This window comes from Sinocyclocheilus grahami, unplaced genomic scaffold, assembly GCF_001515645.1.
Source record: "Sinocyclocheilus grahami isolate Dianchi unplaced genomic scaffold, SAMN03320097.WGS_v1.1 scaffold442.1, whole genome shotgun sequence".
Taxonomy (NCBI): Eukaryota; Metazoa; Chordata; class Actinopteri; order Cypriniformes; family Cyprinidae; genus Sinocyclocheilus; species Sinocyclocheilus grahami.
Window position 1 is genome coordinate 688,618 of NW_015505621.1, and position 12,105 is coordinate 700,722.

The window sequence follows — 12,105 nt, forward strand, 5'->3', positions numbered from 1 at the left end:
TGTCATTCTGTTACACTGTGGAAGCTTCTGTCACGAAAACAAATTCCTTGTATGTGTAAACACACCTGGCAATAAAGCTCATTCTGATTCTGAAAAGTGCGCTTTTTTTATTTTGAATGGCGAAGACGTGCTCATCCACAGACATTCACAGGTGCATTTTGAAGTATTAGCAAAACAACAAAGCTAATGCTTTTCACAGAACTTACGTAATTACCCATTACACATTGTGATATAGCCTGGTTCGTTAGATCGGATTGCTTTCTCACTACAACCGAACCGCTCCAGAGTTCGTTTTCAATCAAGCCGAGACCACCTTGTTCAGGCGATCTCGGACCGATTATTTTGGCGCGGAACCCGGGAGCGATTGTCGTGTTCACATATGCCCAAACGAACCGAGCTAAGGGGGGAAACGCGCCAGGTTCCGAAACTACGAGCCAGGTGTGAAAGCACCCTTAGTTGGGGACACTTCATTTGTGTGCGATATCGTCGACTTTATTGCACAGATACTATTTAAACTGAACTGAGCTGGATGATGACATCACTGAATTCAATGATGAACTGCCTTTAACTGAAAATTGAGTGTTTACTATTGTCACTTTGCATTATTGACACACTATTTTCCTAATTAATGCTGTACAGTTGCTTTAACACAATCTGTATAGTTAAAAGCACTATATAAATAAAGGTGATTTGACTTGACTTTGGTTCCTGATAGTCTTTGTTGGGAATTCCATAATAATGTTCCAAGAATATTGTTTAAAGTTCTTTTTTTACAAGCATAAAATAACAATTATTTTGGTGACGACCTAAAAACAACTTACACAGAACATTCTCTATTGGTTATTTTTAGGTTGATTTTTATTTTTAAACTAAACTTCCAATTAAGAAAGTCACCGATGATTTTGTTTGATGACCAACAGAACATTTCCTGATGTTTAAATATGTTTAATTTATCGTAATCTGCAGAATACACACCTGATGCCTTAATTAGTTTACTACCGTTTTGAATTATACATTTGTATTACATCATACATCCAAAAAAATTAAAACAGACAGAATTTCAGAAAAAATTTAACATTTCATAGGATTCTATAATTGTAAAAATTATACATTTGTAATAATTAATGCAATAAATGATTTATTATTACGTTTTATGAACGGAATTAATTAGACATGCTTTTTGATTATTCAAAATTTAACATACGGAATCCAAGAAACTAAAATGGAAATCTCTGAATTTGAGGAACACAACATGGAATTTGGGAAAAAATAAAACGGATTGCATAAGTCTCTAAAAATTTTATTTTTGTTAAACTTGTGTAAATTGTGGTTAAATTGATTCATTATTTTAAATAATTAGACATGTTTTTTGATTACTAAAATTGCATTTAACAATTAAAATGGAATCCAAAAATATTAAAATGGAAAAAACTGAATTAAAACAGACAACAAAAAGAACAGAATTTGAAAAAATAAATGAATAAAAACGAGGGAAAACGGAATTCATCAACTTTTAATCAGTTGTTGTTAAATTGTATAAGTTTCATGATTTCAGTTATGCTTATTGATTAGTAAAATTACAAAAATTAAAATAAATATTAAACAACTGAATTTGGGAAAAAGTAAAATGCAATTTGGGAAAAAATACAGATTTTTATAGGACCCTACTTCATGCCAACGTGACGTGTGATAATGACATGAACAATAAGAATAATGTAAACAAATCAGACACCTTGATAACCAGTGGAGGAGTTCGGAAGAGTTTATTTTTCTCAGTGAAGTCCTCCAAACGCAGCGTTGCTGACATGATGATCAGCTTCATGGGTAAGCCTTTCTGTGAATCACAGATCGCATTATAAACATGCCAACCACACAGCTTTAACCTGATGCTCATGTGTGTTACCTTGTTGCGAAGTGGGACGATGCATGACAAGAGGCCGATGAGGATATCAGTGTAAACGCTGCACTCATGAGCTTCATCTATGATGATCACACTGTATTTCTGCAGCAGGAAATCCAGCAAAAACATGCATCATGACAGGGACATTAAGAGAAAGCAGATGCATCATCAAACAAGCAGAAGTGGTGACCAAAATTATTAGAACACTAGTATTTCCAGCAGCTAAAAAAATGGTTTTAAGTCAGTTATTTCTATCTTTTGTTGTAGTGTGTCAGTAGGAAATATTAGTTTGCATTTCCAAACATTCATTTTGCCATTAATTGTAATAATCCAGTGAGATTTTTGTCTGACAGCAGCCAGTGCTCCACACAGAGATCTGATCTGATCATCATCCAGTCTGTCTGGAATGAACAAACTGAGACAGACTAAATCCAGAAGAACCGTGGCAACGTCTCCAAGATGCTTCAGGAAACCTGAAGCTGAAACATACACGAACAGGGTTGGCACGTGCTTGTTTTTATGTGCAGTGTGTGACCTCTGACCCCTGGTGAAACATAAACACTGAATACATCATGTTTACAATATCTTTGAGGAACACCCAGGGATGTCCTTTTTTTATTTGAAAGATGCACAAGAGCTTTCTTTGAGAGTTAGTGTGTAAACTTTGGTCATTTAAGTATAATATAGTATTATGTAAAAACAATGCATAGCATGTAATACATGGTGCAAGTTTGTGCATGCGTGTTACCTTTTGAATTTCTTTCAGCAGGACACCGTCTGTCATAAACTTGATCTTTGTGTTTTCTGTCACATTCCCCTCGTACCTGATCTGATGAGACACCACCCTGAACACACACACATTTCAGTTCACTTCAGTTTGGCATTAAAGCTGTTCAGACTTCATGCAGGATGTTTGTAAAAGGTCATGCACACAAACACATTAACAGAGCAGGTTAAAGTCAACATGAAATACATTTTAAGAATAAAAATGCCTGCCTAGCTATTTGGATGAATCAAAGAAGCGCAGAAAAAATTATATCAGTTTCCACAAAAACATACGAAGCTGCACAACCGTTTTCAACACTGATAATCAGAAATGTTTCTTGAGCAGCACATCAGCATATTAGAATGATTTCTGAAGGATCATGTGACACTGAAGACTGGAGGAATGATGCTGAAAATTCAGCTTTGCATCACAGAAATAAATTAAATTTTAACATATATTTCAATAGAAAACAGTCATTTTAAACTGTAAAAATATTTCACAATATTACTGTTTTTGCTGTATTTTTGATATATTCAAATATATGACTCATGTTCAGATGAAAAATGCATAAACTTGTGTTAAATTATACATGTGCCAAATCTGAATATTTGCAACGTAACTTTAGATGAATGAATAATTGCGATAATAATGATGATTATTACTAGAAATAACAATAATCGAATCGGATCTATGTGAATCAAACCAAAACGATTCAAATCCAAATGAGAACATGGTAACATCGCCTTTATGTACAATAGGTATTCATAATGTATGTGTGCATCACATCTCTTCATAAATAATTATGATCCAAAATTCCAATGCATTTTAATATTTGCAGATTCTATTCTCATTACGTGTTTTAATACATTATACTTTCTAAAGTTGTCAAATTAAAGTATTATAATGCATTCAAACTGCAGTTACAATTATTAATGAGATTCTGTAATGCATTATAAGGTGCATTACAAGGCATCATTTACAAGGCATAATTAATATATTAAGAATACTTCAAGTGAAGTGATCATATTTATCTATTTATCAGTTTATAAATCATCATCATTATCTACATTTATGTGCTGTTTCCCTGCGGTCAAAACTGAACTTTCACAACGAGAAACATTTCAAAACCTGATATAATATAATATATATATAATAATAATATAAAATAATAATAAAAATAATATAATGGTCAAAAGCTTGGGATCAGAACGATTTTTAATGTTTTTACAGGAGTTTCTTCTGCTCATCAAGGCTGCATTTATTTGATCAAAAATACAGGAAAACATGTAATATTGTGAAATATTATTATGACGTAAAATAACGTTTTTAATGTTTAATATACATTAAAATCGAATTTATTCCTGTGATGCAAAGCTGAATTTTCAGCACCAGTCTTCAGTGTCACATGATCTTCAGAAATCAGTATAATATGCTGATTTATTATCAGTGTTGAAACGGTTGTGCTGCTTAATATTGTTTTGGAACCTGTGATACTTTTTTCAGGATTCTTTGATGAATAAAAAGTTAAAAAGAAGAGCATTTATTTAAAATAGAAATATTTTCTAACAGTATACACTACAGTTCAAAAGCTTGAGGTCAGTACATTTTTATTCTTTCTTTTTTGGAAAGAAATTAAAACTTTTATTCAGCAAGGATGTGTTAAATTGATAAGAAGTGATAGCAAAGATTTATATTGTTAGAAAAGATTTATATTTTGAATAAATGCTGTTCTTTTTAACTTTTTATTCATCAAAGAATCCTGAAAAAAGTATCGAATTCATCAACTTTTAATCAGTTGTTGTTAAATTGTATAAGTTTCATGATTTCAGTTATGCTTATTGATTAGTAAAATTACAAAAATTAAAATAAATATTAAACAACTGAATTTGGGAAAAAGTAAAATGCAATTTGGGAAAAAATACAGATTTTTATAGGACCCTACTTCATGCCAACGTGACGTGTGATAATGACATGAACAATAAGAATAATGTAAACAAATCAGACACCTTGATAACCAGTGGAGGAGTTCGGAAGAGTTTCTTTTTCTCAGTGAAGTCCTCCAAACGCAGCGTTGCCGACATGATGATCAGCTTCATGGGTAAGCCTTTCTGTGAATCACAGATCGCATTATAAACATGCCAACCACACAGCTTTAACCTGATGCTCATGTGTGTTACCTTGTTGCGAAGTGGGACGATGCATGACAAGAGGCCGATGAGGATATCAGTGTAAACGCTGCACTCATGAGCTTCATCTATGATGATCACACTGTATTTCTGCAGCAGGAAATCCAGCAAAAACATGCATCATGACAGGGACATTAAGAGAAAGCAGATGCATCATCAAACAAGCAGAAGTGGTGACCAAAATTATTAGAACACTAGTATTTCCAGCAGCTAAAAAAATGGTTTTAAGTCAGTTATTTCTATCTTTTGTTGTAGTGTGTCAGTAGGAAATATTAGTTTGCATTTCCAAACATTCATTTTGCCATTAATTGTAATAATCCAGTGAGATTTTTGTCTGAGAGCAGCCAGTGCTCCACACAGAGATCTGATCTGATCATCATCCAGTCTGTCTGGAATGAACAAACTGAGACAGACTAAATCCAGAAGAACCGTGGCAACGTCTCCAAGATGCTTCAGGAAACCTGAAGCTGAAACATACACGAACAGGGTTGGCACGTGCTTGTTTTTATGTGCAGTGTGTGACCTCTGACCCCTGGTGAAACATAAACACTGAATACATCATGTTTACAATATCTTTGAGGAACACCCAGGGATGTCCTTTTTTTATTTGAAAGATGCACAAGAGCTTTCTTTGAGAGTTAGTGTGTAAACTTTGGTCATTTAAGTATAATATAGTATTATGTAAAAACAATGCATAGCATGTAATACATGGTGCAAGTTTGTGCATGCGTGTTACCTTTTGAATTTCTTTCAGCAGGACACCGTCTGTCATAAACTTGATCTTTGTGTTTTCTGTCACATTCCCCTCGTACCTGATCTGATGAGACACCACCCTGAACACACACACATTTCAGTTCACTTCAGTTTGGCATTAAAGCTGTTCAGACTTCATGCAGGATGTTTGTAAAAGGTCATGCACACAAACACATTAACAGAGCAGGTTAAAGTCAACATGAAATACATTTTAAGAATAAAAATGCCTGCCTAGCTATTTGGATGAATCAAAGAAGCGCAGAAAAAATTATATCAGTTTCCACAAAAACATACGAAGCTGCACAACTGTTTTCAACACTGATAATCAGAAATGTTTCTTGAGCAGCACATCAGCATATTAGAATGATTTCTGAAGGATCATGTGACACTGAAGACTGGAGGAATGATGCTGAAAATTCAGCTTTGCATCACAGAAATAAATTAAATTTTAACATATATTTCAATAGAAAACAGTCATTTTAAACTGTAAAAATATTTCACAATATTACTGTTTTTGCTGTATTTTTGATATATTCAAATATATGACTCATGTTCAGATGAAAAATGCATAAACTTGTGTTAAATTATACATGTGCCAAATCTGAATATTTGCAACGTAACTTTAGATGAATGAATAATTGCGATAATAATGATGATTATTACTAGAAATAACAATAATCGAATCGGATCTATGTGAATCAAACCAAAACGATTCAAATCCAAATGAGAACATGGTAACATCGCCTTTATGTACAATAGGTATTCATAATGTATGTGTGCATCACATCTCTTCATAAATAATTATGATCCAAAATTCCAATGCATTTTAATATTTGCAGATTCTATTCTCATTACGTGTTTTAATACATTATACTTTCTAAAGTTGTCAAATTAAAGTATTATAATGCATTCAAACTGCAGTTACAATTATTAATGAGATTCTGTAATGCATTATAAGGTGCATTACAAGGCATCATTTACAAGGCATAATTAATATATTAAGAATACTTCAAGTGAAGTGATCATATTTATCTATTTATCAGTTTATAAATCATCATCATTATCTACATTTATGTGCTGTTTCCCTGCGGTCAAAACTGAACTTTCACAACGAGAAACATTTCAAAACCTGATATAATATAATATATATATAATAATAATATAAAATAATAATAAAAATAATATAATGGTCAAAAGCTTGGGATCAGAACGATTTTTAATGTTTTTACAGGAGTTTCTTCTGCTCATCAAGGCTGCATTTATTTGATCAAAAATACAGGAAAACATGTAATATTGTGAAATATTATTATGACGTAAAATAACGTTTTTAATGTTTAATATACATTAAAATCGAATTTATTCCTGTGATGCAAAGCTGAATTTTCAGCACCAGTCTTCAGTGTCACATGATCTTCAGAAATCAGTATAATATGCTGATTTATTATCAGTGTTGAAACAGTTGTGCTGCTTAATATTGTTTTGGAACATGTGATACTTTTTTCAGGATTCTTTGATGAATAAAAAGTTAAAAAGAAGAGCATTTATTTAAAATAGAAATATTTTCTAACAGTATACACTACAGTTCAAAAGCTTGAGGTCAGTACATTTTTATTCTTTCTTTTTTGGAAAGAAATTAAAACTTTTATTCAGCAAGGATGTGTTAAATTGATAAGAAGTGATAGCAAAGATTTATATTGTTAGAAAAGATTTATATTTTGAATAAATGCTGTTCTTTTTAACTTTTTATTCATCAAAGAATCCTGAAAAAAGTATCAGTTCAAAAGCTTGAGGTCAGTACATTTTTATTCTTTCTTTTTTGGAAAGAAATTAAAACTTTTATTCAGCAAGGATGTGTTAAATTGATAAGAAGTGATAGCAAAGATTTATATTGTTAGAAAAGATTTATATTTTGAATAAATGCTGTTCTTTTTAACTTTTTATTCATCAAAGAATCCTGAAAAAAGTATCGCAGTTTCCCTAAAAAATATTTGGCAGCACAACTGTCGCCAACATTGATAATTCTGATAATAAATCAGCATATTAGAATGACTTGCATGATTGCAGCCACTAAATGTCTAAGTGACCAGCTTTCATCAGAATAAGTTGCAATGTGGTCTATGTAATATAATATAATGCATTCATTGTATTTGAAACACACTAAAACTTCTCACACTCACACACTTCAAAACCAATCTGGTTCCTGTACCTGAATCTCCGGCAGTCGGTCCACAGGAATAAACACTGCAGGTTTACAGTCTTCTTTCTTTACGTCTTGATCTTTCTTCTCTTCCTTAACATCTGTTTCTTTCTGTTTGGCCTCCTCTCTCAGCAGCTGCAGATCTTCAGTGGGTTTTTCCTCCTCTTCCTCAGAGGAGTCTGACCCCTCACCATCCTCCTCCTCCGATCTCTCAGATCCCTCTTTCTCTTCCTCCTCCTCCACCGCTCTTCTTCTCTTTCTGTTTGCTCTGCTCACACTGCTGATCCTGACAGTAGTTGAATCAGCATCCTGATCTTCTTACACAGTGACGTATTGTCATATTTTCAATATAAGCAAGTCAGAGTCCTGTACGGTTTGATCTCTTACTCTTTGGTCTGGTAGAGTCTGTCTCCAGTGCCGAGTTTAGAGGTGGTGTACAGCAGTTTGAGCTCCGACTCGGCCAGCTGAACCTCAGCTAGTTTAGATAATATACCTGCTCTCTGCGGAGAATGAGAAACATACAAATGACTTCTATATAACAAACAGAATCAACTAAACCCTCCAGAAACATCAATCTCACAGACTCTTTCTCTCCTTACGTGGGTTTTTTTTTTCTCTTTCAGCTCCAGATCTTTCTCCAGGTTCTTCCTCTGCTTCTTCGTCAGGGCTTTTTTCTTGGCTACAGGATGCTCTACTTTTTGTTTCTTGGTTTTGGTGCCAGGCAGAACAAGAGCGTTGCAGTCGTCTACACCTTTAAGATTCAGATCGGCGTCCGGCGAGAAACATTTTATATTTATATTATATTATATTAATTATATTATAAGGCTATTTTTTATGTTATATTATATATATATATTATTTTTTGGCCTATATTATTTGAAACACACTTTTGTACTGTTAAGTATAGCAACAATAAAAGGGATGATGATGATAATAATAATAATAATAATGTAATATTGCGCTTTGTTTTTGTGCTTTTGTGTGTTTTTGTTTTTATTGAAGCAATAAAAAGAAAAGGATATGAATAACAAGAACACATACACATGCACCTGTAAATATGCACCAAAATTGTTCAGTTCATTGTGACCATTGGATCAAGTTTACAAAAGAGGGTAATTTTTTGCAAAGAAAGTACAAAAGAAAGGCATTTTCTCCTTATGTTCCCCAATTAGGGTGATTTTTACAGTAAACATTACCTTTGGTTGTCTAAACTGCATGCAGCATTTTTATTGCATGCCTGGAAAATGTATGCTAAACAGCAGATAACTTTAAAGGGAAAATGTAATCTGATAAATGAAACTGAACACAGTTGTTTGTTTTGCTCATCCTAAAGGCTCCTGTCTTTTAACATGATGCACTCATTACTCTGCGTCGCGCCGCGCCTCTCGGCTGAGCAGCTCAAACCGCAGGAGGAAGAGGATGACAGAGGCCAGCAGGAGCACCTGCACAGTGGTGAAGATGAAGAGGCTGATCTGAGAGGCCAGAGCCAGATTACACAGCCAGTAACTACAGGAGTCCAGCAGCTCCACCTCGGACAGAAACACGAGCAGGCGCCCCCGCAGGTGAGCAGGAGAACTGCAGCTGGCGTTCCTGAAACACAGGCTTAGGTTAATCAGCAATACTATCCTGTTAAAACCTTTATTGTGTCAAAATTCTAATTAAGCACAGATGTGAACTGTACTTTCTGTGACTCACAACCAGAAACTGCCTTGCATCTTTTTTGGCATTGTGTTCATTCAAGAAAACTTTGGCCAGGCATCGTTGTAAACTTCATACACAATGACTTTGAGCTTTGTTTTGTTCGGATCTTTCACTTGTGAGAAGCGGTATGGAAATGTTTACTTTCTATGCAACTTCATTATTTTGCTTGCAAAATATTTTATCCACAAATGCAAGTTTATGAAAGTTACCCCCCCCCTAAATCTTTATCTACCTCCAGTAACAAAAAGGCAACTAGCTCACTTTTCAGTGTTTTTGCATCATTTTTATTTAATAATTCATTTGTTTTGTTGGAAAGATTATTTTTATTGTTATGTGATCAGCTTATTTATTTATTATTATTTTTTTCTTTTTACCTTTTTATGTAATTTTACCTATTTATTACCGTATAGCCTTGAATGCACTGTAAGTCGCTTTGGATAAAAGCGTCTGCTAAATGCATGAATTATTAAATTAAATTATGTTTCGTTCTCTCTCTTGAAATGTAATTGCTATGTATTGTTTGGTCATCCTTGAACCCCTGGATTTTTTCCGTGGTGTATGTTTTGTCATATTTGTACTTCCTAAGCAAGTTTAGTAAAACAACAACAACAACAAAAGCTCAGTTATATTTCATTCAAGTATCAACTTGGTCTCAGATGTTTCTCCTACAGTTGCTTAAATAAATGAAACAAGCTCTTCAGGGGTTTTCTCAGGATAACTTTAGCTTCATTGCTGTCTGACGAACAATCGAGACACTTCAATGTATTATGTAATTTGTTTAGATGTGAGATGAATTGAAAAGTGAGGTTCTTACCAGCGTCACCAGCGTGTCTGTGTGTCAGTATCAGTCTGAAGGAGTGTTAAGACTGCAGCATCAAACACAGCTGGGTCACACTGATAAACTCAAACGCCGCCCCCTCCGAGCAATATGTGACCGGAAGTGGGCCGCACTTTCACGCTCTGACACTGGGACATCAGAAGCGCTTTTCCTTTGCATTGGCCAGTGAATGAAGAGCACACGAGTCATCCAGTATCTGAAACAGACAGCAAAACTACACCACAGTTCACTTTGTGCTTTTAAACAATAGAAGGATTACAAAGCCCTGCATCTTCAAAGAAAAAAATATCCTGCCGATTTGCCAAAAAGGCCCAATGTTAGTTCAAAAATATCAATGGAAAGGAGAACTTCAGCACATTAGATTTTTCCAATTCAAATGTTGTCAATAAATAAATATAGTAAAATATGCAATAATATATATGTGACCCTGGACCACAAAACTAGTCAGAAGGGTCAATTTTTTCGAAATTGAGATTTATGCATCATATGAAAGCTGAATAAATAAGCTTTCCATTGATGTTTGGAAATTTGTATTTGGCTGAGATACAACTATTTGAAAATCTGGAATCTGAGGGTGCAAAAAAATCTAAATATTGAGAAAATCATGTTTAAAGTTGTCCAAATGAAGTTCTTAGCAATGCATATTACTAATCAAAAATGTGAAAAAATATGAATATGAAACCATAGTGAACGAACAACAACTGATAAATTATTCACATTTATTAGCAAGCTTTACTTCAAGATTTACATAAACAATTGACATAATATAAATTATTAAAGGCCATTAACACTCATAACAATGGAATAGATTTTATTCTGATTATTATTGTTAGAAAACGAGCAAAAACGTCTGAACTGAGGATGTTTCTTGGTAACAGTTATTGGAGCCGTACTGTATGTTCACATTCACTATAAAAATCAAAACCGCCATCGAACACAACAAATTCATAGCAAAAGGACATCACTGTCTCTCCAAACACACACACACACACGTCAATGAACTAAGCAAAATCAAAAGTCAATATAAATGATATACCTTCAGAAGTGAATTTAAGTTCGACTGGTTTATGTACAGTATGTTCATGATGAATCACTGTTTTTGATGCAGGCAGACAGAAGCACCGAGCAGATGAACAGAGCGGATCTGAGGCTCAGACCTGTAGATATGATATTTGTACAGTATCATTTAAATGCATTCACATCTGAGGGCTGCTGAGAGGGCCGTAGTGCGCGCGCGTGTGTGTGTGTGTGTGTGTGTGTGTGTGTGTGTGTGTGTGTGTGTGTGTGTGTGTGTGTGTGAGCATCACTGGTCTTTCTCGTGCATCTGTTGTTGCATCTTTTCCAGCATCTCCTGCATTCTCTTCAGCTGCACATACAAAACAAAACACAATCAGGAAAACGTCATTGTAACTTTCTTGTAGTTTACATTAGGCTTTTATTCTTATTATTATTTATAATTTAGCAAGGATGCATTCAATTGATCAAAAGTGAACATTTATAATGTTGCAATATTTTTATTTAAAATAAATGCAGTTTTTCTATACTTTATTTTCATAAAAGAATCTCGAAAAATAAAATGTACCATAACTTTCACAAAAATATGGAGCAGCACAACTGTTTTTTGCATTGATAATCAGAAATGATTCTTGAGCAGCAAATCAGCATATTAGAATGATTTCTGAAGGATCACGTGACACTGAAGACTGGAGTAATGATGCTGAAATTTCAACATAATATAAATATGTACAATCCATTTGCCAGGCA

The 12,105-nt window shown here is 33.9% G+C and overlaps 1 pseudogene; it reads right to left on the reverse strand.

The window, feature by feature from the left end:
- Positions 1–9,517, reverse strand: part of LOC107552144 (probable ATP-dependent RNA helicase DHX37) — a 23,156-nt pseudogene extending 13,639 nt beyond the window's left edge.
- Positions 9,518–12,105: the final 2,588 nt, after the last annotated feature.